General features: G+C 35.8%; 1 long non-coding RNA gene across 1 annotated transcript; it reads left to right on the top strand.

Moving 5' to 3' along the window:
* The first annotated feature begins 4,007 nt into the window (after nucleotides 1–4,007).
* LOC127965552 (uncharacterized) lies at nucleotides 4,008–5,785 on the top strand. Its single transcript, XR_008155327.1, has 2 exons — nucleotides 4,008–4,563; nucleotides 5,556–5,785. It is a non-coding gene; the product is annotated as an uncharacterized LOC127965552 (long non-coding RNA).
* Nucleotides 5,786–7,358: the final 1,573 nt, after the last annotated feature.

The following is a 7,358-nucleotide window of genomic DNA, read 5'->3' as shown; positions in this document are numbered from 1 at the left end:
TGTTTTATAAGACCTACGATAGACAATTCTTGCACCAAATTTAGGTAATTTAGTTTTCTTTGTTGTGATGATTAAATTATGATCACTGCATCCTACTCCAACTGAGATGACCTGTGAACACAACTCATACACATTGGTAAAAATGTGGTCAATGCATGTTGATTTAAATTTACCATTCAAAGAAATTCTTGTGGGTTGTGTAACAATCTGCTTAAGGTTAGAAGCATTAGTTATAGTAATCATCTTTCTACGTAAATAACACTTCTTTGAAAACCAATCAATGTTGAAATCCCCCAAAAGGAAGATATCTTTGGTTTGAGCAGATGCCTTCTCAATGTTATCACATATCTTTTCCAAGTAATCTATATTTGAACTGGGAGGTCGGTAACAGCAGCCCACTAAAATGGGTTTGTTAAACTGAATATTTAACTGTAACCATATCATTTCAATATCGCTGCCCATCAAATCTTCCCTTGGAGTGACTGCAATATTTTCTCTAATATAGAATGCAACACCCCCACCATTTTGATTTCTATCTTTTCTAAATAGTCTGTACCCCTCAACAGCTAGCTGTGAATTATCAAAACTGCGGTCTAAGTGTGTTTCTGATAAGGCCAATACATGAATCCCATTGGAACAGATGTTTATAATTTCATGAACCTTATTTCTGAGACTACAAATGTTCAAATGAGCTAAAACTAAACCTTTCTTAGGCAAGTTTGAAAGTAAATTTGACATATTAATATGATTAAAACATCAAAACAAAACCATCAGGATAAGAATCTAAATAAAGGTCATAAGCAGTTAGTCAGATGCTTGCTTTTGTCCATTTGCCGGCCAAATTATAAGCTTATCATACCTTAAGCTGGCTCTTTCACCTTTCTCTCTTGCCTCTTTCAGTTTTGGCAGCAGTTCACGTCTCCTTTGCTGCACCAAATCAGAAAAGTCTTCATTGATATAAATGTTTGTACCCTTTAATTTCTTGGTGGAGGAAAGGATGCGCTGTCGGTCTTTCAATCTAAGAAGCTTCACAACAATTTTTCTTGGCTTTCTTCCCTCATGGAATTGGCCAATCCGGTGGACCCTTTCCATCTCAATTGTAGAACTATCCAGACCCAAGTTATTAGACAGCATTTGTTGAATCTTCATTTCTAATCCACTAATTGTTTCGCCTTTTTCCTCATCGATCCCATCAATTAGTAGATTAGATCTCCTTAACTGATTTTCAATGTGATCCAGCTTCTCAAACAGATCCTCCAATTCCTGCTTTGATTTTAAAATGCTGCTCTCAAATGATCGAATTTTTATATCAATGTCATTCTTCTTAGCTTTCATCTCATCCATGATGCCTTGTGTGAACTGTAGACTAGTTTTTAGTTCTTGTACATCTCTAATCACACCATCCAACCTTTTCGCATTTCCATCCATAATAATTTGAATGAAACTCTTGAAGTTGTCCTGTTGTTGTTTTAACATTTCCTTATAAAATTCTCTCTGCTGATCCATCATGTGGGTCAACACACCCATAGTTACAACTGTATCATCCTCTGATGGTTGTTTACTACCTTTGGGAGGCATGATTCCACAATCTTACCAAGATGTACTAAGATAGGAGTGGCAGGCCCACCAAACCCAGAAGCCTCTCAAACAGTTGAAACAATGAAAACAGTCCAATTCACTCGCCGCACAAGTCCAATATTCAAAATGTGAAGACTAAATGCATATATTGACCAAATGTTGACCTTAAAGTAATGGTCCAATATGTGATTACAATGATTTGTATTAGATTGTAGAGAGCTAGAGACCTCAGAGACAGAGCATGGCAGCCATCTTGAAAAATCAGTCTGTGTGCACTTCGGACCCTGTTCGCGACTCGGTTGATTCAGATCGGCACTTCGGAGCCTGTTCGCGACTCGGTTGATTCAGATCGGCACTTCGGAGTTTGTTCGCGACTCCGTTGATTCAGATCGGCACTTCGGACCCTGTTCGCGACTCGGTTGATTCAGATCGGCACTTCGGAGCCTGTTCGCAACTCGGTTGATTCAGATCGGCACTTCGGAGCCTGTTCGCGACTCGGTTGATTCAGATCGGCACTTCGAAGCATGTCTGAGATTTTTTAAATTTTAAATGTGTTGCTATTTAGGGTTTATTTTTCACCAGTGACAATCAAATTTTTATTAACGAGTATTAATTTTATATTTAAGTGCCTCTTCCTTAAAAAAAAATAATTTTGACTCTTTAAACATCCATAGGAAAAACAGTAAACGCAAAACTGATATGCATTCCTTTTATTTATATATTTGTTTGTACAGTTAGTCAAAAGTCATTGCCTAAATGCATCAAATATATATATATATTATAAATCAATATTTAAATAAGACACATTCAAAACACCTGTAGAGTATTGCGATGTACAAACCATACAGTGCAAACTATAAAAACTTGTCAGTCAAAGTGAAACACTGGGATAAAAAGTGAAAGTGTTACGTGCAAATGTTTGCAGATTTATTAACAATTTTGAATATGTCCGAAAACTAAAAACAAAACAAAATTCCACCTCTGCTTCTGGCTGTCTTCAATTTGATTGTTATGCAGCAAAACGCCACATATATAAATAAATTGTAAATACTAAATTAAAGACACACATAGCAGAACAATAAAGTTTACTCTATTCTTCCTCCAGTTCAACAGCCACTTACTTTCATTTCAGGAGAAACTGGGGAATTCAAGTGCTGTAGGCTACGCTAAATCCGACTGACAGGACTCTGAACTGCAGTTCTCATCTCGTTATAGATCAAAATAATTTATAAAGGTTTTTAAACGAATAATCGGTATATCAGATAGTTGACATGGTAAACAAGTTTGTTTAATAAAAAATGAAAAAAATAAAATAAAACGAATACCGATACATCCGTTAGTGGCTGCTGTGTGTCAAGCGACAATCATAAAAAAAAAAAAACGCGACAATGATGACGCGTCTCCATGGAAACAAGGGGTGAGTTAAATTTGTATTAATATTTGTAATTTAGGCGTGAAAAGGGTTGATTTAAAAATATATATATTTTCAAAGTAAACAACAATAGCCCAAGTTTAGTAAACATTTTTTGAGACTATGAAAATAATTCTGCATCTATTTTTAGGTGTGCAAGCTGCCACTTTGGGTGGCACAGGCACACCGTGGCACACCTTTGGTTATGCCACTGCTCCCTATAATATATCACGTGCTCCGACACGCAGAAGCTGTGTCTGATTCATCATGAATGAACTGAGTCTTTTCAAAATAAACTTTAATCGGATCGCAAATCGCACCAAACGATTCGTTTACGAATTAGAATGATCCGATTGCAGCTGTTCTGGAGTCGACCACTCACTGATTGAAATGAACCGTTTAGTGCGAGTCTCCAGAAGTAAGAACCGGCAGATCTTGTGAGCGCGCGTGCGTCTGGTGTTGCTAAAACTCAGTTATTAATGTCGAAATTTAGGATTAATTATTGTAACTGAAAATCATATTTAGGTCAAAATTGCAACCCATTCTCACTCCAAAGGCGTCAAAAACCGAAGCATGGTCAAGCGCCCCTAGCGTCACTTTTATGACGCCAAATGTGCCTCTCGGCGTCGAATATCGAAGCACTACGACCTTCATTGCTTTCAATGGGAAACTTTTGGCGTCAGAATTCGACACGAGGACATGAGATGTTTATCGCTATGAAATCACGTTCAAGAAGTCTCAGCACACATCGCGATACTTGCTATCAGTTCCACAGTTTGGGTGAGTAGTCGTAAATATGCTCTTTTAATGCCTTTTATAAAATGTATTCTGTCTTATTTATTAATCAGATTAGTGCCATATGTTTAATCGCTGTATTATATCGGTCATCCGCGGCTGTCTTTGAGTTTCATTGCGTTTAAATAAATGAACACAGCTGCTAATTAGTCTGATTAAACTCTATCTGTCACCTGACGTGCATTAGACCTTCGATCCGATTTTTGTAGTAAAATCATGGTAATCACGACACTTACAATAGTAATAAATGAAATGTGAAGTTAAAACACAGTAAACAGGACATTAGTAACTGTAACTGTAGTTTTACTATGGTATATTAATAATCAATACAACAATACAATAATCACCAAACCAGCTATGTTTGTATCACTGTAATGTTAGTGTTTTTATGTGCTTTTATATGACAGATATCACAGTAATCATATGTTCTGTACCATGCTTTTAATACCTTTTAATGTAAATCCAAAAAAAAAAAAAAATCAAATTAAAAATAAATAATAAAACATGTATTTTTCCATTTTGCAGTTCTTTCATATCAGTTTATATATATATATATATATATATATATATATATATTTATTATATCTAAATATTTTGCTCACAGATCATTATTAACATTCTGTATATAATTCAATTTTATTTACTCTCCCCTTTTTATTATTTTTATTTTTATTTTTAGCTGAAAAGACGTAAAGGCAGTCAGCCCAGTGGTGTTTCTGGAGAGGGTTTCCTTCAGAAATGGAGAAGACAGAAAGCTGCGGAGGCAGATATATGCAGCAGTAAGTCTGTGATAGTTTGTCTCTTTTATCAAACATTCCTGCTGTTATAATTTGTACAGCATTTGTTGTTTCTTAAACTGTTGCACTGTCCAAATACCCACACTTGCCATCTTTGCACTTGACCACTTGATTACTTATTTGAAGTCTTTCCTGTATTTGGCCTAGTGTTCGAGTGAGCATGATGACCACAAGTGTGTGTCGAACTTTTCATGACCTGATGACTGTGTTTCCCAATCCTGATCCTGGAGAACCCCAGCACTGCACGGTTTTGGCGTCTCTCTTATCTGCCTTGGAGTCTTCACTGATGAGCTGATGAGTTGAATCAGGTGTGTTTGATCAGGGAGACATCTCAAATGTGCAGTGTTGGGGTTCTCCAGGACCAGGATTGGGAGCCACTGCCTTATGGGACACTTATGTGTTTACAGAGATTTTTAATAACTAATTATCAATATTTCACATACTGTACATTGGACAGCTTCCCATGACCTCTTGTGAGATCTCGGCAAAAAGTCTGACGATTTATTCCAAAACATGATGCATGATGGGATACACTAAGCTTTGTATAGTGCTCCGGAGCAGTATTGGAGAGGTTTAGTGTGTGTTAAGGACGCTGTGCTTTGGCATTATTAAGACCGGGGACAGTCTCGTTCACACACTGTCACGTACACACACTCTCAAGTGGCCAAGACTGCAAGTGTGGGTATCTGGACAGGGTCAAAAACTTAAAAATGATCCCTAAACACATCACAGTCTTAATAATCCAGTTTAACACTTGTATGATATTGTACAAGCCCCAGGACGGTGTCATCTGACACTATCAAAAGAATTCATATGACTATAGCTTGCTATTAATTACTTGCTTTCAATAATGGATGCATTTAACATTTAATTATACAGCATCTTTACAGAGGCTGCTTTTATGGTCTAAACAAAACACAGTGTAATGTATAAGTTGAATGTCATTTAATATTTCCTTCCTTTCTGTCTTACAGGATTGTTTGAGGATAACGCTGTAGCTCCATCATGCACAAGGACTCACCTCGTTTACTCTTTATCACCCACACACACAGAAATGGTCCCTGGATCAGTGATTAGACTTTGCAGTGGTTTGATTTTTGCAGAAGATGTAACTTTGTTTTAATTATAAGCTCATAATGAATACATTACAGAACCAGTGATGAAAACAATAGTTAAAAATAGCGCTCCATATTAAAAATATATTGCACACTTGACATGCATGTCTTCATGGTGTTTTTTTGTGAGTTTGAAACATTTACATTGTGTTGTATAACATTTTGGTCACAACACTTTTTCCAGTGTTCTCTGAAAGACATACTGTATTTACTGTTTTGTTTTTTAATAAAAGCATTTTCATTTGCATACTGAAAATAGTTAATGTTTACAACATAACTGCCTTTTTGTTCTTTATGGTGGCAAAAACGAGCTTGGTGACAGAGGATGCAGTGTAGTAATTTGGGCATGTTGTCTTTAAATGAGTTTGACATATCAATAAATAATGGAAGATCCTTACAAAAATATGCATGTTTATTATGCTTTATGTATTTATTTGTTCATTCATTCATTTATAATTTCAGTTTTTATTCCTAGAGTTCAAATGGTAGAGAATGGTAAATCACAGAAACACAAATGTGAACAATTTTAATTTTAAAACACAATGTAATATACAATGTAAATTTTAGAAGCACGTCATTTGATTAGTAAATATATTTGTCTTTGGTCAAAAAAAAAATACAAATCTTAAAAATGTGTCTTATATTTATTATAGAGGAATCTGTCTGTTGGATACAACTGCGACTGCTGGGCATGTGCACATCAATATTGCCCAATGTTTGTCAAGCTGAACAACGGAGGAACGTGAAGACGTTAATAAAACAGAATCTTGTAAGTAGCAAGCTTAATCTATTGTTAACCGAATCTATCCCTTCAGCCGAAAAACGAAAGACGTCGGTCATACATGGATAAGGAAGTGTGACGCTGCTGCTCAGCTTTGATGTCATTGGCTATTAATTTTCAGGACAGTCTGTGGTTGGACTATCTTTTAACCCATATTAAACAGCGCATCATGTTAAAAAGTATGTTTTGCTGCTATCATCACATTAGTAATATATTAAGTCAACAATGAAGTGTTGCTATCTTGATAAAAAATGACATCTTTAGCGAGATCTTAATCCTAACCCTAAGCATAACTTCAATGAACTACAAAAAACAGCCCCCTAGTGTTGCCTTTGCATAGATAGAACGACGGAGGCTTGTGGGTAATGTAGTTTAAAACTTTTTATTAACGAAACTAAATAAATTATTTATTTTAAGGAAAACTGGATATCTAAATATGTTTATTGTGCAAACCTCTATGATATATTTGAGAGGCAGGCTGAAATGTGGTATTTTACAGTGAGCAATATTTAAAATGCCTTTATGTCAGCTTTCCATTTATTTCTGAAAACTGAGCTCAACATTATTTTATCAGCATAGCATAAGTAATAATCCTGCCCATTTTCTCTTTGATATGTTAATTGGACTCTGATTTACAGCCATTTGAAAAGTACAGTTTTGGGCTCTTCCGGGGGGTGCTACTGGGCCCCTGGGGGTTGAAGGGCAGTAAAACCTACATATATGTATTCTCCTCATCATGAACAACAAACTGAGCTGAGTCACATTTATATCTGACAGTTTTCACAGTCCTCTGTTTTCTATTCTATTCATCATGACTATTATACCTTTTGACAGGACATTGTGAGGCCATCTGATGAAACATTGAAAAATTAGAAAGAAAT

The sequence above is a fragment of the Carassius gibelio genome, chromosome B9 (assembly GCF_023724105.1).
Source record: "Carassius gibelio isolate Cgi1373 ecotype wild population from Czech Republic chromosome B9, carGib1.2-hapl.c, whole genome shotgun sequence".
NCBI classification, from domain to species: Eukaryota; Metazoa; Chordata; class Actinopteri; order Cypriniformes; family Cyprinidae; genus Carassius; species Carassius gibelio.
This window is presented reverse-complemented; position numbering and strand designations above follow the sequence as displayed.